General features: G+C 44.4%; 1 pseudogene; it reads left to right on the forward strand.

Moving 5' to 3' along the window:
• Window positions 1–2,828: 2,828 nt before the first annotated feature.
• Window positions 2,829–22,860, forward strand: part of LOC133068882 (protein lifeguard 3-like) — a 76,154-nt pseudogene continuing 56,122 nt past the window's right edge.

Here is a 22,860-nt window from a genome sequence, read left to right on the forward strand (position 1 = left end):
CTCTTGGTTCAGAAAATGTCCCAAATGGGTTTGCAGTTAGGGACAGAGCCTGTTGGAGCTTATGGAACAAACAATTCCATGTGCTGTCTGGCTTTTAGCATCCATGGGCCATCTGGATCACAGCATAAAGTGTGAGGGTGGATTGGGGGTGGGGTCTAAACACAAAAGGATCAAACTGGCATTGGTTGGGGCCGAGAGAGGTTTGGGTTTCTAGATTTTGCATTCACTTTGCAGACTACAGTCCATGGGGTCACAAAGAGTCGGATATGACTGAAGCACCTTAGCACACACACATAATTACATTCACAGACCATCCTGACCTCCATCTTCTATCCAGGGCCAAGTCAGCCAGGTTGACCGGCTGAAAAACAAACCAGGACACCCACCCAGGTGGAGGCCCTGCCTCTCACTTTGTTGGCTTCAAGAAACATTGATTAGCCTGGAGAGGATGGTGTGGTGTTGGCTGCGGAATGAGAGAACAAGAGGAAGAGGGCTAAAGAAAATTCCACTCATGGCCGCCCTTATAAAGTGCTGTTTGCAATGGGTAACCACCCCGTGTTACCATTTCTACTTTGTAAGACAGGAAGCCGACTTGGAGGGCTGAGCTGTCCCAGGCAGTGACAAAGCTGTGAATTCAGCCCAGCTCTGTCCCATTCCGAAGATCAAATTCTTTCTCCTGTATCTGTTGCCCAGGTGAGATGCTATGGGATTTAAGTAGAAACAGGTGGAGCATACCTTGGGCCTCTTTTCTAAGAGGAATTAAATTTCCCAAGTCCTCTCTTAGAGAAGTCTCAGGAGTAGGTAGCAGGAAAAACAACTGTGTGATCATTGAACTGCTTTTACCTTCCTCCTGTACACAGAGAAAAACTGTTTCAGAGCTCCGACTGCAGTAGGGTGGTGTCACGGCCCAGCTTGGCCCTAAAACCTTGTATGCTATGGCCATGTGCTTTCTTCCCACCTGCTGGTTGGATGCAGAGGGCCCAGGGTGGGACTCCGTAGCCATGCAAGATAGTGGAGCTCCTGGGAAGAAGCCTGGGCACCCCAATGACTTTGCAGAGCGGAATACCTTTCTACCCTTGGTGATACTGGGCTGTGAGTGAAAAAAGCCTTTGTTGTGTCAAGCCCTTGGCTTTGGGGGTGTTTGTTAGAGTGGTTAGGCTATGCTGATTGATACAGAGCATACGTGAGGGTATGTGATAAGATCACTTTTGGGGACGTGCCAAGAGAGTGATATTCGGCAGAGGTGTTTCCATGGGGAGGTGGGAAGGAGCCTCATGGTGTCCGAGGGGTAAGATTTAATTAGCCACTCAAAACTAGGAGAAGAGGGGACCAGTGTGTGTGTAAAATTAGCAGTAAACACCTTTTAGGGAGACCCTTTCTGAATTGTAGTTGAAGATAATAATCATAAAAGTTAATTTTATTGCAGATTCACTTTTCTAAGTACTTTACATGGATTATCTCATTTAACCTTCATAATATCCCAATGAGGTAGGAGCTATTAATGTCATCCCCACTTTGTAGGTGAGGACATTTCCCTGTCACCAGAAAGTTAATGGCCGAGCTGGGATGGGAGTGCAGGTACGCTGGCTATGAAGCCTGTCTCTCTGGAGTGTGCGGCAGCCCTTTTTCATGAGAACAGGATTCAGCTCTCTTACCTCGTTGTCTGAAAGAAAGGGAGAAGTAATTTGGGTGGCTTAAATGTCTCAGGTTGCTATTCAAATTCTCTGAAATGGCACCAAATGTTCCTGGAAACATCTGGAGGGAACAGGAATGCTGGGGTGATGAAGAGGAAGACAGCAGGAATAGAGTCCAGTCTGGTCATCGTAGGTTTAAAGGGAAGGTCCCATGTAGACCTGTACTCAGGCAGAGAGAACCACAGGGGCTGGACTTGTGTTCTTCTCCTAACTGAAAGTGGGGTCCAGCTGCTTGCAGCTCAAAAGCCAATAAAGGGTCCAGGTTGGTGGAAAGGAGTTTGCTTTATTTTGGATGCCGGCAACCTGGACAGAGCGCGGGGGTGGGAAGGGGAGTGGACTCCTGTTCAAAGGCTGACTTGCTGCCCCCACTTCCAACAATCAGGGGGCAAGAACTTTTATAGGCTGAGGGAGGGGGCTGCATGTGGAAAACATCACAGTCAGCTCTGACAGTCATCTTGAGATTGGGCACGCAGTGCTCTGACTAGCGTCATCTTGATTGTTTCAAGTACAGTTAATCTTCAGTTCCAGGGTCTAGTTGTTCCCATTCCCCTGAGGCCAATTCTTGGAACTGTGGTATCTTATGTCATGGCTACAGTCTGGTCATCACGTAGCTAACTTTTCCCACCTGTGAGGGTTTCAGTATCTGTAAGACAGCTCACAGGATATGGCTCAGAATATTATTTACAGCCCTTGAGGAGGAACTAAAGATCCTTGACTTTGCTTAATGACTCAACAGTTATTGTTTAGTCTCGCTGGACTGTTTGCCTTTGTTTCTGCATTTTCTCACTTCTCTGATTAAACCTCTTCTTTGGTTAAAGTTTTTCCAGAGACAAAAGGCAGGCAGAGGACGTGAGGGGCAAGGACCTCAGGGTCCTGCTCTGTTTCACTCTGAACCTCGCTGGAGCACGTTGGCTCATCTGCAGAGGGGGCTTTGGGTGGGAAGAGCACTGACTGCCCTTTCTGCTCTGTGTCCCGAGAAAAAGGAAAGGTCTGAAGGTATTTTGTACAGGAGACATACTTGGTCAAAGTTTATTGAATCCATATGCCAAATACTTATAGAGGGCCTACTGTGTGCCAGGCAAGGAACGCTGGGAATGCACTCGTGAGTAGAAAGACACGGCCAGATCCTAGACGATGGCTGTTTCATTGGAGGGCCAGCCGGAGGTCACAGGCACCGGAGGTGTGGGAGTAGGGTGGGGAAAAATTCAGAATGGGGAGCCCAGCAGCCTCCAAAGTCTAGCTATATAGCATGACTGGGATGGGCCTGTTTACCTGCTAGTGTTTTCAGAAGAGAAGCAGTTGGTGTTTCTGAGTCGCTAAGTTGTGTCCCACTCGTAGCAGTCACAGCGCATTTCAGAGATGAGGGAGGGAGAATGAATGAGCCCTTAGGAGACTGGCTGCCCTCAGGCAGCCAGAAGGGGAGCTCCTGAGTGGAAATGTGCACAATTCTTTAGGGGACCAGCAGAGACCATGCCCAGAACAGGCTCTTTCCATTAATTTTTTTTAAAAAGCATTTTATTTATTTATTTATTTTGTAACATCAAAAACATTTTGTGTTGGGGTTTCCCCAATGACCAATTTTGTGGTAGTTTCAGGTGAGCAACGAAGGGACTCAGCCATACATACACAGGTACCCGTTCTCCCCCAAACCCCTCTCCCATCCAGGCTGACACACAACATTGAGCGGAGATCCATGTGCTATGCAGTAGGTCTTTGTTGGTTATCCATTTTAAATACAGACCCTTTCCATTTTTGATGTCACTCTGGGATCAACATTTAGTTTGCTCAGTTCCACGGGCATTCAGGTGGAGCTAAAGTCTTGTGTTAAATGAGGAAAAACCTATTCACCGGCTGGTCTGGAGTCTGGAGATGTGACTTGCTGTCCGGGGCACTGCACAGAGGCAGCCTGTTTTCCTCCCCCACTGACACTAGTGCTGCCCTGAGCTGGGACATCCCATAGTGTAAGTCTTCTTGCTGATGAATGTCTGACCCTCGGGTGCAGGTGACTTGATGTCCCACTTCCTTAAATGGGATGTGTTCTGAGTGGGAGCAGGGATACATCCCTGGGCTCAAGGATATCCCTGGGCTCAAGGAGAGGTCCCTTGTTAATCTAAGCTGTGTTGGGAGTGCAGAGGCTTCCTTTCTTCACAATCCAGATAAGCTCTGGGACCCCCATACACTTGCTCTGTTAGGGTTAGTGAAGCTCACAGGTAACTTACAGGTGAGTGGGCAGGATTCAAAAAATAGCCCTCTTGCACTCATCTCTCCTGAGATCTAGGCCCCTGTTCCCAGCTGCTTTCTGGATATCTTGCCACATTTCAAAGTCACTGTGTCTCCCTTCCCTTAACCATCATTTCTAGAGTGTTCTCCATGCCAGGCCTGCTAGGGGTGGGGGTCAAAGAAAAGATGGCCCCCTTTCACATGACCTCTCGGTCATGTGACCTCACCACGGTCTCTCTCTCTCTCTCTCTCTTTTTTAAAAAAATTATTTATTTTATTTTTTGTCTGTGGAGGGTCTTCATTGCTGCAGCAGGCTTTCTCTAGCTTTGATGAACAAGGGCTACTCTCTAGTTGCGGTGCGTGGGCTTCTCTTGTTGCGGAGCACGGGCTTCTAGGCACGTGGGCTGAGTAGCAGCAGCCTGGGCCCTAGAGAGCTGGTTCAGTGGTTGTGGCACTCGGGCTTAGTTGCTCTGAGCACATGGCGGGTCTCTGTTGAACTCGTCTCCTCCTTCCTCCTCTGGACCACTTCCTTAAATGGGATGTGTTCTGAGTGGGAGCCCCATACACTTGCCCTGTCATTCCTTGAAGGCAAGGGCTGCTTTTACTCCCGGGTGTGTTCTCAGCACCCGCGAGTTAGTACATATTAGATGCTCAATAAAACATGGTTGCCAACATGTCAAATGAATGCAAAACCTGTCTTCCAAAGGCTGCAGGGTGTTGGGGGAAGCAGAGAAGGGAACCAACAGATGGAGTTCACCCCGCACACGTGTTGGGGTAGAGGGTAGCAGGAGGAGGGCATTTAACCATGTCCCCAGGGTGGGGCTCAAGGACGGCTTGCAGGTGGAGGCAACTGAGAACTAAGAATAAGTGGGAGAAAGGACAGGGCATAGGGGAGAAGGCCATTCCAGATGCCAGCAAAGCAGCCCAGGGCACCAACTGACGGAGTGACAGTGTATTCTGGGCAGTAGAAGGAGGCGAGGGCAGGAGGCCCAGGCAGGTGAACAAGCTCATCTTTTCTGCAGACCAGCCCTGCCTTCCCTGACCTCCCAGTGTCTGTGGAGCCGCCTCAGTTCTCCTGGAGACTTTCCTACACATCTCATCTTCTCTCTTCCTCAGGACTCTTGTTCTCGGGGTTTTGTGCTCACCCTTCCCCACGCTGGGGCCTCCATTCTGGTCCCACCGCCCTGCCCTTACGTTCTGCTGGCCTGGTTACTGTGCAGGTCACTGAACTGGCCCTCCCGCCCTTGTCTTGTTGGGCTCCAATCCACCACCATACACTTCTGGCAGATTCTTCTTTCTACGGCTCAGTCCTGACTACAGCCCTCCCTGCTTAGTAGCTTTCAATGGCTCCCAGGTGTCTACAAAATTAGGTGAGAGATTCTTGAAACTCAGCATGCCGGGACTCCAACCTGAAGGTCTACCTAACTTTCTAGACTCTTCCGCTGTCCACATTCATGCAGCCAGCACCAAACTGGACTCTACTTGAGTTCATGCTGTCTGGACTATCTGTTCCCATGTCCCCAAATGTCTATGGGGTCCTATACATCTTTCAAGGCCAATCTCCAACTCTGCTCTCTCCGTGGAGCCTTTCCCCACTCCCTGATAAACTTTATTTCATAACTCTTACCTCATGTCATAGCACAGTTCTAATCTTCCCTGGGCATGAGGGATTGTCACCAAGGTTGGCAGCAGTGAGGAGCTAATATATGCCTTATGGCCAGAGGACCCAAACCCTAGCAGCCACTATCCACAAAGTCCCAGAAGGAGAGTCAGAGGCAGAGCAGAGAAGAAAGAGCAGTCACATTTGATGGCAGCTGGACTTGGGCTCCAAACTGGAGTCAGCCGGGCTGAGCCCGGGGGGCCGAGTTCTCCTTGAATCTCTGCTCTCTCTCTGCTCTGGGCAACCACATGGAAGGACAAGGGAGAGGGCATCAGCCTGGGCCACCGAACTGATCAGCTGCAAGAAGAGAGGAGAAGAATCCATCCACTCCACCCCACCCTTACCCAAGCCTGTGTTTTAGGAACAGTAACCACACCTACCTGCAAATACTGGCCAATCAGTGACCTGCAGTCTGACCAATCGGATGAACTTTCTCCCTCCTTGGGATAGAATAACAGGGGAGGTATGCAGAGATGGAGCCCTGAGATGTCTCTTCTTACTTCCAGAGTCCCTCCAACACCCAGCACAGCAATGGAGACAGTGGGAACAGGGACTGGTTGGATGAATTTGAAACCAGTGCTTCCAGCATGAGTAGTGGTCTGGGTTGGTCCTCTTGTCAAGGTCCAGACCAGCAATCTCTAGACAGGATGTACTGACGTCAGGGTGAACTCTCTCCCGGCCTCCTGCTGAGTACACACTCACTGGTGCTCAGTAAATGTCAACAGCCTGCTGAGCTAAGAGGGGTAGGAAGAGATGTATAGGAAGGTTTTCACCCAAAGATCCTGGCTGTCTTTGAGAGGCCATCACAAGGGAAATAGATATTGCATGACAACACAGGAGCCAAGAGGAAGGAAAGCCTGAGAAGCAGAACATATCAGGACAAAACCACTGGGCAGTGGAAATACATGGGCTGTGAGACCCCCGCTGGTTAGGGAGAGAGGACGCAGGGGAGGAAGGGGCCATGGGGACCTGCTTAGGGACCTTGTATCAGAGGGAGCTTGTTTTTTGAGCTTCATATTTCATTTTATTTTTATTTTTTGAATTGGAGTATCATTGCTTTTGGAGAAGGAAATAGCAACCCAAGGATTCTTGCCCGGAGAATCCCATGGGCAGAGGAGCCTGGTGGGCTGCTGTCCATGGGGTCGCGCAGAGTCGGTCATGACAGAAGCGACTTAGCAGCAGCAGCAGCATCATCGCTTTACAATGTAATAGTTTCTGCGGTACAACCTGAACCAGCCATGTGTACATATATAGCCCCTCCCTCTTGAGCCTCCACCCCACTCCACCCCCCCACCCCACCCTTCTAGATCATCACAGAGCACTGAGCTGAGCTCCCTGGGCTGTAAGGCAGCCACCTACGAGCTGTCCATTTTACCCATGGTAGGATATATGTGTCAGTGCAGCTCTCTCAACCTGTCCCACCCTCTTCTTCCCCTGCTAGGTCCACAAGTCCATTCTCTATGTCTGCATCTCTATTCCTGCTCTGCAAATAGGTTCATCAGTCCATTTTTCTAGACTTCATATATATGCATTAATATACAATATTTGTTTTTCTCCTCCTGCTTACCTCACCAGAGGGAACTGTTAAGAGATGCATCAACCGGGGAACTGAAACCCCAAACTCGTGTCTGCCCCGCCAGGTGCTGGGGCTTTGGCCAGTTTGCCCCAACCCTCTCACATAAAGTGGGTCTTTTGGCTCTGCCTCCCATGTAGAGGCAGTGAAGGATGCTGGTTGGCTCTCTGCTTTGCTTTGGGGTGGGATTTGGGGCCAGGGCTGCCTCTTATGTCTCTCCTTTACTCTGATGTCAACTTCCATCCTCTCGGGGGTTTCCTCCCAGTCCTGGGTGCTGAGGTGGGGGCAGCTTTGTTCTCATGATACTGGGCCAATGGATGTGGGGCCTGGACTCCATGTCCAAGGAGATCAGAATGCGACCAGCAGGTGGATTTGTTCTCATACAAGGACAATGTCTCTGCATCATCCAGTGGAGGTGTTTACACAAGTCCTGACCAGACGTCTGCGACTGCCAGGGATGTCCCAGGCCAAGATGAATGCCTGGGGTTCTAGGATTCTGCCTTTGCAGTGGTTCTGAATAGATAACTTTTGGGGCTGTTTCTTCATCCTCCAAATGGTTTGAGGAGGGGGAAAATCATACTGTCTATTCCACAGGTTTCCTAAAGAGTAAGCTGGCTTCTAAATTCAATACCGAAAAATCTCCGAGACATACTTGATCATTTACATTTCCCATGTGGAACCTCATGATTTTTGGATTTCAACTACATGTTCCTTTCCTGCACTGCCAAATTAAAAAAAAAAAAATCTCTCTTTTGAGGAGCTTTTGATAGTCAGGACTCAAGGGTCTTACCTTCAAGCAAGTGTATTTGTATTTGCCTCGTGTCACCTGGCTGCAAAAGTCATTAAGGATCAGAGAATAGTGAAGGCTTTTGTTCTTCCAAATGCCTTCCCCAGCCTTATCTTGGGTCTCACAACCCCTCTGGGAGGGAAGCTGGGTTGGTGTTGATTTTTATCACGGTCTTTTCTGGGGGGGGAAATCCAAGCACCCACTAGTATGGGAGCAAGGAGCCAGGACAAAGCTGGGGGTCCAATCTGGACCCTCCCTGCATCCTGTTCCTTAGGGGCCACCCACAGGGCAAGGAGGCTGCTCCTGCCTCAGAGCTGCACATGCCCTCTATCTTTGCCTCCTCATCAGCCCAGAGCAATGCCAAGAAGTCAGGATTTCAGGAGACAGGAGCCTCAGCCCCCAGTCAAATATTCTCTTATGGACGAAGAAGCCCGGGGATGTAACAGGGATGTAACAGACAAGGGAGGAAAGGGACCCGGCCGACAGCCTTGCTCTCCTAACTGAATTAACTTCATGTGGCCTAGAGTCTACCAGCCGCTTTGGAGGTATTCTCTCTACCTGCCAACCTACTGTTTCTTTTGCCTTTTCTCTCCTTTGCTCCCTGCAGAGGCCCGCTGCAGCGAGAGCCCGTCTCGAGACCTTCGACTTCGCCGGGTGCCCCGCCGCCGATTCTGCAGGTCGCCACTGGGTGGCGCAGCCGCCCACGGTGTGCGGGCTCGGGTCGCGCGGCTCTGGGTGCAGGAGGCGCATCCTGCCTGCCATCTCCACCAGCCCCAGGGGAGAACCGGGCTCCTAGGGATGCTAGAAAGAGGAGGGGAACGGAAGGGGGCTGTCTTCCGGGAGGGAGCCTGGGGGGCGGCTTCCCGGCTGTGCGGCCAGGTGGGGCTGAACAAATTTCAGGGACCTTTAAAGAGAAGTGGATGTGTTCCTGCCTCCCATGGGCAGGACAGGGCAGGGAAATGTAGAGAGAGCAGGGATTGCTGGAGCCTCTTTTCCCCCAGGGAAGCCCTCTTATGCTGAGAATGCGCCAGAAAATTGCATTCCAAGAGCAGAGGAGAAAATATCAATGCACATGATTTGGGGAGGAGGGTTTCCTTACCTATTTAGCAAACACACAGCGCTTGTACATGCCAGGCGCTTTACAAATGTTAGCGCCTTTACTTCTCAGAACAACTCCACAACCTTGTTGTAGTCAGGACACTGAGGAACAGCTTCCCCGGTCGGTGAGTGGCATAACTGGGGTCCCGCCCAGACAGACTGACTCTCCTGCAGCCCGCTCTCAGGGCTGGGATGGACTTCAGACCACCTCCTTCCTCATAGAAGGTGCTGGGAGGGAGGTGTGCCCGGGCTTCTGTGTACAGTTTAGCTCTGATGCTCTCCTGCTTCTTTAATTCATTCTTAGAACCACTGTTGATGTGGGGCTTCTTGGCACTTGGACTACAGTGGTCAGCAAAACCAGCCACAATCCTTGTCCTTGTGGAGACTTTATCCTTGTGGAGCTAGTTGTATTAGGAGTAGTGCTCAACCATGTCCAACTTTGTGACTCCGTGGACTGTAGCCTGCCAGGCTTCTCTGTCCATGGGATTTCCCAGGCACAGGAGTCCTGGAGTGGGTTGCCATTCCCTTCTCCAGGGGATCTCCAGGGGACCCAGGGACTTGAACCCATGTCTCTTGCATCTCCTGCATTGGCAGGTGTGCTCTTTACCACTAGTGCTCCACGGAAGCCCAGGAGCTAGTTAAGGGGACAGAGATTAATTCATCACATCAGTGACACTTACAGAGATCAGTGTTCCAGAGAAAGCTCCCTTTTCTTCCTGGCCCCACTCCATACCCTCCCACCCCAGACTCACTGGGCATGTCTGAGTCCCTATGTGTCTACTAAGACTCTAGCTCAGAGCTGAGAGGATAGATGATGACTTGACTTAGTTGCACAGCCCTTGGTGACTTAGAAGGGAGATCACATGCGTTATTTTGTTTGGCCTTATCCAGAATGGGCTGGTGTGGTTCTCCTAGGGAGGCAGGCCTTTTAGAAGAGGATGCTTCAATCCAGAAAAAATTCTGGGCAAGACTGAGAAAAAGTCTTTCAGACTTGGGTTTGAATCCAGTCTGTCACCTGATTTGTAGTGTTTGCCAATTTCTGTGGTCCATCTGTTGGTGGATTTCAAGTTACCGATGTGATATCACTAAGTAAGGAGCTGGGAAGAGATGCACAAATCTGACTTTGACAGCCTGTGTGAGCATGTGCCAGTGCACTGGGGGCAGTGTCTCTCTCTCGTTGTGTGAACTGAGGCAAGGGATTTAACCCTTATAGCTTCAGTTTCCTCATCTGTAAAATGGGCTAACAATACCTCTCTCAAAGTGTTGGTATGTAGGTGAAGTGACTTACTGTGGTTTTTACCTGTCTTATTGAATCCTTATGATACACTTACTCATACTGTTTACTTAGTTTCATGTTTATTTCTCCAATAAACTATGAACTCTTTAAAAGTAGGGACCACGTCACACATCTTTTTGTTGTTATTATAGTTTTGTTGTTGTTTTGTCCTTTTTTGCCTTTTAAAAAAAATCAGAGTATAATAGACTTATTATATTAATTTCATGTGTATAACAGTGATTCAATGTTTTTATACAGTGCAAAAATAATCACCGTGATAAGTCTAGTTACCATCTGCTATCATACAAAGTTACCACAATATTATTGACTCTATTTCCTATACTCTATATCCTTTATTTTATAACTGGAAGTTCATGCTTAATCCCCTTCATGTATTTTGTCAACCTCCTAATCCCTCTGCTCTGGCAACCACCAGTTTGTTCTCTGTATCCATGAGTCTGTTTGTTTACTTATATTTATTCATTTATTTCATTGTTTGGATTCCTCATATAACTGAAATCATGTGGTATTTGTCTTTTATGTCTGACTTATTTCACTCAGCATAATTCCTTCTAGGTTCATTTATGTTATTGCAAGTGGCAATTTTTCTTCTTTTTTATGGCTGATTAATAGTCTACTGTGTATATATATGTGTGTGTGTGTGTATACACTACATTTTCTTTATCCTTTCGCCTACAGATGAACACTCAGGTTGCTTCTATATCTTGGTTATTGTAAATAATGCTGCAGTGAACATTGGAGTGCATATATCTTTTTTATTTAAAAAAAGATATTTTTTCATTTTCTTGGGAAATACATAGAAGTGGAATTTCTGGATCATATAGTAGTTCTATTTCTAGTTTTTTGGGAAGAATTTCCATAATGTTTTCCACCCCGGCTACACCAGTTTACATTCCACTCAGCAGTGCTCTAGGATTCCCTTTCCTCCACATCCTGACCAACACTTGTTACACGTCTCCCTGGTAATAGTCATTCTGACAGATGGGAGGTGATATCTCATTGTGGTTTGATTTGCACAGTAAGTCCTCTATGTAAGAACCTTCACGTTGTGAAATTTCAAAGATGCGAACATACATTCACACGTCTAATCACATAAGATAGTTCACATATCTGGCGAACGTTGTCAAGGACATGTATCTTCCACAAAAAGTTGTGCTTTTGTGTTCTTTACTATATCATATTTTGTAGAGTACAGTAGTACAGTATCTTTATTTCAAGCCCAGGATGTCCTGAAGCAAGTGTAAAAGCAGCAGTGATGTAGCTGGCACTGCTAAGAGGTGCCAAGCGATAACAATGGAAACAAGTGAAAATAATTGAGAGAGCAGAGCAAGGTGAAAAGATAGCTTGTCCTCTGTCTCCTGTTGCTGACAATCCTTCTGCTCTACCATCTTCTCCCCCTTCCAATCAGTAACGCCTGTTCACTCGATGCCAGACCCTGCATGCCGGTTGTTGTAATGTACTACTGTACTTTTCAAGATATTATACTGTGAGATTAAAAATGTTTTATTTTTGTTTTTGTTTTTTTTATGTATTATTTGTGTGAAAAGTATTTTAAACCTATTACAGCACAGTTGTTGTTTAGTTGCTAAGTTGTCTGACTCTTTTGCAACCCCATGAACTATATAGCCCATGAGGCTCCTCTGTCCATGGGATTTTCCGGGCAGGAATACCAGAGTGGGTTGCCATTTCCTTCTCCCAGGATCTTCCCCACCCAGGGGTGGAAACTATGTCTCCTGCATTGGTAGGCAGATTCTTTACCATAGAGCCACCAGGGAAGCCTATTTTTCAGTACAGTATTATGTAGCCAATTGTGTTAGTTAGATACCTAGGCTAACTTTGTTGGATTTATGAATACACTCTTAGATTGGAGTTCATTCGTTTGTAGGGAACGTACAGTTCTTCCTTGATTACTAGTGATGTTGAGCATCTTTTCACATACTTGTTAGTCATTTGAATGTCTTCTTTAGAAAAATGTCTATTCAAGTCCTTTGCCCAGTTTTTTTTTTTTTCCCAATTATTTTTATTAGTTGGAGGCTAATTACTTCGCAACATTGCAGTGGGTTTTGTCATACATTGACATGAATCAGCCATGGAGTTACATGTATTCCCCATCCCGATCCCCCCTCCCACCTCCCCCCCCCACCCGATTCCTCTGGGTCCTCCCAGTGCACCTGGCCCGAGCACCTGTCTCATGCATCCCACCTGGGCCGGTGGTCTGTTTCATCATAGATAATATACATGCTGTTCTCTTGAAACATCCCACCTTTACCTTCTCCCACAGAGTCCAAAAGTCTGTTCTGTACATCTGTGTCTCTTTTTCTGTTTTGCATATAGGGTTATCATTACCATCTTTCTAAATTCCATATATATGTGTCTTTGCCCAGTTTTTAATCAGGTATTAATCTTTTATATTGAGTTGTATGAGTTGTTTATATATTGGATATTAACCCCATGTTGAATATATGATTTGAAAATATCTTCTTGTATTCAGTAGATTGCCTTTTCATTTTATTGATGGTTACCTTCACTATGCACATTTTTTTTTTTTGTTTGTTTTTTTGATTAGGTTCTGTTTATTTTTGCTTTTGTTGTCCTTGCTTCTGGAGACAGATCCAAAAAAGTGTTTCTAAGACCAGTGTCAAAGAGCATACTGCCTATGTTTTCTTCTAGGAGTTTTAAAGTTTCAGGTCTTACAATTAAGCCTTTAATCCAAGAAAGTGGTCTAGTTTCATTCTTTTGCTTGTAGCTGTCAAGTTTTCCTATCACCATTTTTGAGGAGACTATCATTTTTCCATTATATATTCCTGCTTTCTTTGTCATAGATGCTTGACCATATAAGCAAGGGTTTATTTCTGGGCTCTCTTTTTTGTCCTATTCATCTGTGTGTCTGTTTTGATTTTTTTTTTTTTTTGTGCCAATACCATACTGTTTTGATTGCTTTAGCTTCATAGTATAGTTTGAAACCAGGAATTTGTCATACCTCCAGTTTTTTCCTTCTTATTCAAGATTGCTTTAACTATTTGGGATCTTTTGTAGTTCCATACAAGTTTTAAGATTATTTGATCTGGTTCTGTAAAAAAAATGCCTTTGGTATTTTGATAGGGATTGCGTCAAATCTGTAGGTTGTTTTGTGTAGCATGGACATTTTAATAATATTCTTTCAGCCTATGAACATGGCATATTTTTCCAATTATTTGTGTTGTCTTCAATTTCTTGCATCACCATCTTATAATTTTCAGAGAACAGGTCTTTCACCTCCCTGGCTAGAGTTATTCTTGGATATTTTATTCTTTTTGATGTGATTGTAAATGGGATTATTTTATTAACTTCTCTTCCTGATAATTCATTATTAGTGGATAGAAATGCAATACATTTCTATATATTTAGTATTCTGAAAATTTATTTAAAATTATTTAAAATTTTTATTTTTGGCCGTGACAATGCAGCTTGCAGGATCTTAGTTTCTGACCAGGGACTGAGCCCATGTCCTTGGCAATGAAAGCATGGGAATCCTAACCACTGAACCGCAAGGGAATTTCCTAGTATCCTGTAAATTTATTGAATTATATTATTCTAATTTTTTTAATGGAGTCTTTAGGGTTTTCTTTAGGCAAAAAAATTTTGTTCAGGTTTTTCTGTAAGATGTTATGGAAAAAACTGAATGAACATTTTGGCCAACCCAGTAGTAGCATGTCATCTGTAGGCAGTGACGGTTTTACTTTTTTCTTTACCAATCTGGATGCCTTTTATTTATTTATTTTTCTTGTCTGATGCTGTGGTCAGGACTTTTGATACTACATTGCATAAAAATGGTGCTAGAGGACATTTTTGTCTTATTTCTGATCTTAGAGGAAAAGCTTTCAGCTTTTCACCATTGAATATGAGGTTAGCTCTGGGTTTGTCATATATGGCCTTTATTATGTGAGACATGCCCTCTAAGATACCCAGGCTTCTCAGGTGACTCAGTGGTAAAGAATCCACCTGCTAATGAAGGAGCTGTAGGAGACGTGGGTTAGATCCCTGGGTCAGGAAGATTCCCTAGAGGAGGAAATGCCAACCAACTCCAGTGTTCTTGCCAGAATAATCCCATGGACAGAGGATCCTGGCAGGCTACAGTTCATAGAGTTGCAAAGAGTCAGACATGACTGAGCAACTGAGCATACATGCATGCATATGCCCTCTTTACTTACTCTGAGGGAGTTTTTTTTTTTTTTTTAATAATGAATGTTTAATTTTGTTGAATGCTTTTTCTGCATCTATTGAGATGAGCATATGGTTTCTATCCTTCATTTTGTTAATGTGGTGTATCATATTGACTGATTTGCAGATACTGAATAATTCTTGCTTCCCAGGTGGCTCAGTGGTAAGGAATTTGTTGGCCAATGCAGGAGATGCAGGCTTGATCCCTGGGTTTGGAAGATCCCCTGCTACAGGAAATGGCAACCTGCTGTAGTATTCTTGCCTGGAAAATCCCATGGACAGAGGAGGAGCCTGTTGGGCTACAACCCATTGGGTCACAAAGAGTTAGACACATCGAGAGACCAGGCATGCATGCATGAACAATCCTTGCATTCCTAGAATAAATCCCATTGATCATGGTGTATGATCCTTCTAATGTATTTTGAATTCAGTTTGCTAATATTTCACTGAGGGTTTTGGTATCTATGTTCATCAAGGATATTGGACTGTAATTTTTTTTTTTTTTTTTTTTTGCAGTTGTCTGGTTTTAGTATCAGGGTAATGCTGGCCTTGTAGAATGAGTTTGGAAACATGACTTCCTCTTCAAATTTTTGGAATACTTTGAGAAGAATAATATTAAGTCTTCTTTAAATATTTGGTAGAATTCACCTGTGAAGTCATCTGGTCCTAGACTTTGATTTGCTGGGAGTTTTTTGATTACTGATTCAACTTTACAACCAGTAATAAGTCTGTTCAGATTTTCCATTTTTTCTTGATTCAGTCTTGGAAGATTGTATGTCTAGGAATTTATTTTCTTCTAGGTTGTCCAATATGTTGGTATATAATTTTCATAGTAGTCTCGTATGAGCCTGTATTTCTTTGGTGTTGGTCATAAGTTCTTCCATTTCATTTCTGATTTTATTTATTTGGATCCTCTCTCTTTCTTCCTTAATGATCTGACTAAAGATTTGTCAATTTTGTTTATCTTTTCGAAGGGCTTCCCTGATAGCTCAATTGGCAAAGAATCTGCCTGTGATTCAGGAAGATTCTTTTCAAAGAACCAGCTCTTAGCTTCATTGATCTTTTCTATTTTTAAAACCTCTATTTCATTTATTTTTGCTTTACTCTTTATTATTTCCTTCTTTATGCTGAGGTTGGGCTTTGTTTATTTTCTTTTTCTAATTTCTTTACCTGGCAGTTTAGATTATGTGAGGCCTTCCTTGCATCTTGAGGTAGGCCTGTGTCACTATGAACACAGGGTGGGCTGCCATTTCGTTCTCCCAGGATCTTCCCCACCCAGGGGTGAAACCTGCATCTCCTGCATTGGTAGGCAGATTCTTTACCATAGAATGGAATTGGTTTTACTGCATCCCAAGTTTTTTGGGAAGTTGTGTTTCCATTTTTATCTGTCTCAAGATATTTTTTGATTTCCTCATTCACTCATTGGTTGCTTAGTAGCATGTTCTTACTTTCCTGTGTTTATCATTTTTTCCTCCAATTTTCTTTTTATAGTTGATTTCTAGTTGATTGTGGTTGGAAAAGATGCTTGATATGAGTTAAATCTTCTTAAATTTATTGAGGCTTGTTTTGTGGCTTAGCTTGTGATCTGTCCTGGAGAGTGTTCCATGTGTACTTGTGAAAAATGTGTATTCTGCAGGTTTTGGGTAAAATGTTCTGTATATCTATTAAGTTCATCTCTATAATGTGTCCGTTAAGACCAAGGTTTCCTTATTGATTTTCTGTCTAGATGATCTGTCCACTGATTCCACTGAAGTAAGTGGGGTATTAAAGTCCCCTATTGTATTATTGTCAATTTTTTTCTTTATGTCTCAACATTTATTTTATATATTTAGGCACTCCTGTGTTTGGTATATAAATATTTAGGAATGTTATGTCTTCTTTTTGGATTGATAGCTTTATCATTATGTAGTGACTTTGTCTTTTGTTATAGCCTTTGTTTTAAAGTCTGTCCTGCCTGGTATGAGTATTGCTATTCCAGCTTTCTTTTTGTTTCCATTTACATCGAATATCTTTTTCCATCCCTTCTTTTTCAGTCTGTGTGTGTCTTTAAATCTGAAGTGATTCTCTTGCAGGCAGCATATATATGGGACTTTAAAAAAAATCCATTTAGTTACCTGGTGTCTTTTGACTAGAACATTTAGTCTATTTACATTTAAAATAATTATTCATATGTATGTATATATTGTCATTTATTGCTTTCTGATTGTTTTTGTAGTTCTTCTGTTTTCCTTTATTCTTCTCTTGATGTCTTCCCTTATGGTTTGATACTTGTCTTAGTTTTATGTTTGCTTTGCTTTCTCTTTCTCTACTGTCTACATATTGTAGGGATTTGGTTCCTGATTACCATGAGACTAATATATATCTATATATCTATGTCTATAATCTATATGGCAGTTTTTGAGTTGATAGTTGCTTAAGTTTGAATGCATTCTAAAAGCACTACATTTTTACTTCCTACCCACATTTTGTTGTTTTGAAATGATAATTTGCATCTTTTATTTTTGACATTATAATATACTTACTATAGTTGAAATTTCTTACAAGTACTGCATGCTTATGAATTGTGCCACTGTAGCAACAATAGTTGAAATTTGTATTTTTGTCTTTTAATCTTCATATTAGCTTTTCAAGTGACTGAACCACTGCCTTTACTATATATTTGCCTTTATGAGTAATATTTTTCTTTCATATATTGTCTTAGTTCTAGTTATGACCTTTCCTGCTTAAAGAAAACCATTAACATTTCTTGTAAGGCTGGTTCAGTGGTGATGAACTCCTTTAATTTTTGCTTGTCTGGAAAAGTCTTTTTCTCTCCTTCACTATAAATGATAGCCTTTCAGAACTTTAAGTTGTTCCTTTTGGCTTGTGCAATTTCTGCTGAAAAATTAGTCTTATGCGGGGTCTCTTGTATGTGACTTGTGTTTTTCCCTTGCTGCCTTTAAAATTCTCTCTTTAACTTTTGTCATTTTAATTAGGGCATATAGTAGTATAAATCCCTTTGGGTTCATCTTGTTTGGGATTCTGTGTTTCTTGGACCTGGACATTTTTTGTTCCTTCTCCAGGTTAGGGAAGTTTTCAGTCATTATTTCTTCAAATAAGTTTTTCTATCCCTTTCTCTTTCTCTTCTCTTTTTGGTAACCCTACAATGTGAGTGCTAGTATGCTAGTATCAAGTATGCTTGATGTTTTTCCAGACGTCTCTTAAACTGTCCTTATTTTAAAAAGGATTTTTTTTCTTTTTTCTGTCCTGTTCGGGTGATTTCCACTATTCTTTCAGATTGCTTATTTGTTCTTCTGTTTCACCTCACCCCCTGTTGATTTCTCCTGTCTTCTGTCTCGGATACTGTGTTCTTCAGCACCGATTGGTTCTTTCTTATATTTTCCCTTTGTTAAAGTTCTGTCTTCCTCCATTCTTCTCCTGAGTGCAGTGAGCCTATTTACGGCCGTAACTTTGAACTCTTTATTGGGTAGATTATTTATCTCCATTTAATTAAGCTTTTCTGGGGTTTTATCTTGTTCTATAATTTGAAGAATGTTTCCTCTGACTCCTCATTTCGTTTGACTTTCTGTCTTTGTTTCTGTGGATTAGATGGAACAGCTACCTCTCTTGGTCTTGAAGGTACGTCCCCTGTGTGGATAGCATGTACCAGCTGGCTTTGGCAGGCTGGTTGGAGCTAGAGTGAGTGTGGGCTGGGGAGGTCCTGAGATAGGCTGTGCCAGGGCTGCCTTCATGGGATGTCTGGAGTTGGGCTGAGCACCAGCAGAGGTGGACGCAGAGCACACCATGCCAGAGCCGCCTTGAGAGGACAGCTGTAGCTGGTGGAGCCAGGGGCCTTGAGTTCAGTGGATTAGCCCTGGCTGGCCAGCTAGAGCACCTGGACCATATTCCCACCCATGCCGTCGAGGTAGACGGGGAGTGCGAAAAGATGGGGTGTGCAGCGTCTGTCACTTGGAGAGAGTTCTAGCAATTCCCTACACATTTGGCATAAGTGCTAAGATTAATAAATAGACTTTCTCATATAATCTAGATGTTCTTTAAACTGCTGAGTTTTTTCTGTTTGTTTGTTTGTTTTTTCCTTCACAACAGGTTGAGCACACAGGCCCCTCAGAGATATCCCTCCACACTGCACGTTGCCATGTGGGGGGTGAGGTTTCTGTCAATCCTGTGTCTCTCTCTACTACTCACAACTATAGGTTCTTCTATTGCTTTGTGTGTGCGTGTGTGTGTGTGTAGAAGCTGTTCCATCAGTCCTCATATTTCAGGAAGAATTACTCTGTATATTGGTGTAGTTTGGTGCGTCTATAGGAGCAAGTGAGTTCAGTCTTCCTACACCACCATTTTGGACCCCAAGTAATCACATTCATCTTTGTATCCTCAGTGTTCAACATAGGGCCTAGCACATAGTAAGCTCAATAAAAGTGTCCCTTTAAAACCCAAAGGTATGGCCCTGAGAGAGCAGATCATATGGTGGGGGTGTTTTGTGGATAACAGCCACTCCTAGAGAGCACCCTTCCCTGGGGTTCATCTCTGGGCTCTTTGGCTCTTTCTGTGATTCTGGGTGAGCCACTCACTCACTCAGCCTGAGCTTTCTCTGTAAGTTTGGGGAGGGCTGACATGCTGACTCCTGTGTGGATCTTTCTGAAGGAGCCAGCATTGCTTGATCAGATTTTAGCTTTCCAAGGTCTGTGGACCAAGTCTGAAAGACGGTTGTCAGAAGGATCACTCTTGAATGTCTCTCTTGGGCTACCGGGGGCCACTTGTAGGAAATATAGCCTTGGAGGCTGGTGGGGGCTGGATCACAGCTGTAAGGAGCTCTTTCCATGAGGCTCCCCTGGGTCCTCCCCAGTTCCCTCCAAGTTTATGGAACAGGGTGGAGGGAACACCAAGGTAACAGCAATGCTACCCCAAACCTCAGAATCATGTCTATACATGGGAAAAGGAGCCACTCTGGCCTTCTCCCCAGGAAGCATCAAATCTATCATCAGTCTTGCCCACTCTAGCTCTGCTGCCGCTGGAAAGCCTCGCTGTGAACTTCCTCTGGTATGAGCTGGGCCCCCCAAGTCTCCTGTGCTCCCCGATACTCACTGCTGCCAGCAGCGCCCAGCTTGGCACCACCTGCTGCTGCGCACAGGCCTGAAGCTCCCTTTCATCCCTGCTTCCTTTCCTGCTTGTAGCTGGTCCACTGTCTCTAGGGGTACGTTCTGCTAGAGGTGAGAGACTAGACAGCACCCATCTTTTTTCATCACTGTGGAGTTTCTTTAAGTTCTTGTGACAGCATGTGCATATTGGTCTCTGAAGAAGTGAAGTCTCTGTCTTGGTTCCTCACCTTATAAAAGTTATCTTAAAAGTTTAAAAATCTAGATCTTTCTCTTATTTATTTATTTTTTGGAGGCTAGTTACTTTACAATATTGTAGTGGTTTTGCCATACATTGACATGGATCCACCACAAGTGTACATGTGTTCCCCATCCTGAATCCCCCTCCCACCTCCCTCCCCATCCCATCCCCCAGGGTCATCCCAGTGCACCAGCCCCGAGCACCCTGTCTCATGCATCGAACCTGGACTGGCGATCCGTTTCACATATTATAATATACATGTTTCAGTGACTTTCTCCCAAACCATCCCACCCTCACCCTCTCCCACAGAGTCCAAAAGTCTGTTCTGTACATCTGTGTCTCTTTTGCTGTCTCGCATACAGGGTTATCGTTACCATCTTTCTAAATTCCATATATATGCGTTAGTGTACTGTATTGGGGTTTTTCTTTCTGGCTTACTTCACTCTGTATGATAGGCTCCAGTTTCATCCACCTCATTAGAACTGATTCAAATGAATTCTTTTTAATGGCTGAGTAATATTCCATGGTGTATATGTACCACAGCTTCCTTATCCATTCATCTGCTGATGGACATCTAGGTTGCTTCCATGTCCTGGCTATTATAAACAGTGCTGCGATGAACATTTGGGTGCACGTGTCTCTTTCAGATCTGGTTTCCTCAGTGTGTATGCCCAGCAGTGGGATTGCTGGGTCATATGGCAGTTCTATTTCCAGATCTTCCTGAAAATCTAAATTCTCACCACAACTGAAGACCATTTGGTTTGAATTGGTTCAAATGTTCTTCAAGTCCCTGAATAAAAGTGTCACCAACCATCAATATTAAAAGTGGCATTATTGGAGAAATTACAGAATAATCGCCGTCTCTTTCCCTAGACTTCTGTTTCCTCTACAAAATGGGGATAACAACACCAACATTATTGCCCAGCTATGTGCTGGGCAAAGTTCCAAATGCTTTACACATTATTTTATGTAATACATTTAATTCTCACAACAACTTTATGTTATAATATCTCCATTTTACAGATGAGGAAACAGAGGCAGAGAGAGGTTAAATACCTAGCCCAAGGTTATCCAGCTAGTAAGTGGTGGGACTGAGATTTGAACCTCGGCAGTCTGGCTCTAGAGCATAGATTCTTATAATAGTAGCTCCTTCTTCTCCCGTCCTTTCTTTTTTTGACTGCTGAGATGCTAATTACTAATCAGTCTAATTCATTCCTTTAAATAGTCCCACTATTTCATTAGTTTAACTAACTGAGAAGTTATGTGGTTTAGTTGCCTTTTCTTTTTGTTCTTCATCTGTGCACTCAGCCATCTGTCCATCCATCCATCCCATCCATCCAAGATCAATGCAATATAAATAATTACAGAGATACTATTTACCAGCTGTTAGCTCTTAACCTCTTTGATTCATTCACTAGAATAAAATGGCCTTATAATATTTTCAGACTGCTCACGAGTATTACATGAGCTGTTTTATGTCCAGTGTCTAGCCTAGAATTCATATTACTCTATGTACTTGAAAGAGACATAATTACACTGAAAAAAAATTCTACAACTGGTAGAATTAAAGATTCACTAATATCACTAATAGTTTATAAAAATCTAATCATGTTGCACCCTAGGGAAAAATAACCCTTCCAGTGTTGAACTGATGAAGGAATCAGTGTCCACCTTAGCCACTCTCTCCCTCCTTTTGACAGTGGGAGCCATCTGCCTCTTGGCTGGCAGAGAGGATTTGAGCCCAGTGAGATGGCCCAGCCTCCTTTCCTTTTTGAACTTGCTGTTGGCAAGTCTGGGCTGCTTCTCCCTGGAAGAGTAGGGTAGAAGGGCTTTTCCAGGGAGGGGATGGAGGGGGTGTGTATCGAGGGAGGATGAGCACCAAGGGCTGGGGTGGGCTGGCCTTGGCGGTAGCTGGGATATGTATTACCTTCCAGAGAGGGTTTCCATAGCAAGGCCAGCATTTAGAAATTTCTAGTCACCTGTGATTCTGATCTTGGAGATGGCTGGAGAGTGAAGGTAGACAACCTTTTGCCAGAGAGAGCTTGGCACTCAGGTTTCTGCCATCTGGGTTGTGAATGCTCTGTGTGTGTGTGTATGTGTGTGTGTGTGTGTGTGTGTGTTTGTGTGTATGTGTGTTCCATAGGCAGACTCTCTGGCCAGATGTCAAAAGGTCTCAAACCAAGGACTGGGGAGTCCTTGATTAATTGTCTCCTTAGCCATATCCCATTTCTGCCACTTTCCACAAGTTAAATGTGGAACACATTACAATTCAAAAGAGGTTGAATTTTTTATACATTTATTGTCTCGCATCATCCAAGTAATAAGCTTTTAAAAGACAGCGCATTGGACATAATAATCATCAATAGTAAAACAAAGACACAAACTCAAACATAAGACAAGCCAACCAACCACAGGCTCAAGCTGTCTGCTGCAGTCACCTCCCTAGTGCCCTGGGAAGAAGGCTGGTATTTCTGGATCAGCCTCTGCAATCAGGGAACAGGAGGGGATCAGTGAGCTGCCGTGCTGGTCAAGAGTCCAGGATGCCCATGTTTGGGACCATCAGCATGCAGCTCACAGCCAGGACTGAACAGAAATACTGGTTTCTGTGTGTGTGGCCTCCCACAGAAGCCACACCCATGGGAGGGGAGGGAGGAAGGGAGGGGTCGGTGAGGGAACACTGCTGGGGAAGTGCAAGACCCTTGCAAGTACTCAGAGGCAGGGGTCTCTCCAGATTCTGGGTGGAGTCCTTGTTGGAACATCTGGACGATTAACTCAGCTGGAGGGGAGCAACCTGCTGTTTCTGGAGTGTGAGGAGCAGAGAGCGCACTACAGCAATCAAAAGGCATATATCTTCTAAGTGGCAAGTCTTGTGAAACCATTTGACCTTGAAAGTGCAGCTTTAGGAGGAACTTGCGACTACTAAGCAAGCACTTGCTGATTATCTCGGTCTCTTGACGATCCCACAGTTCATGCATTCGACTGATATTCATTGAG

Source organism: Dama dama, chromosome 14, assembly GCF_033118175.1.
Source record: "Dama dama isolate Ldn47 chromosome 14, ASM3311817v1, whole genome shotgun sequence".
Taxonomy (NCBI): domain Eukaryota; kingdom Metazoa; phylum Chordata; class Mammalia; order Artiodactyla; family Cervidae; genus Dama; species Dama dama.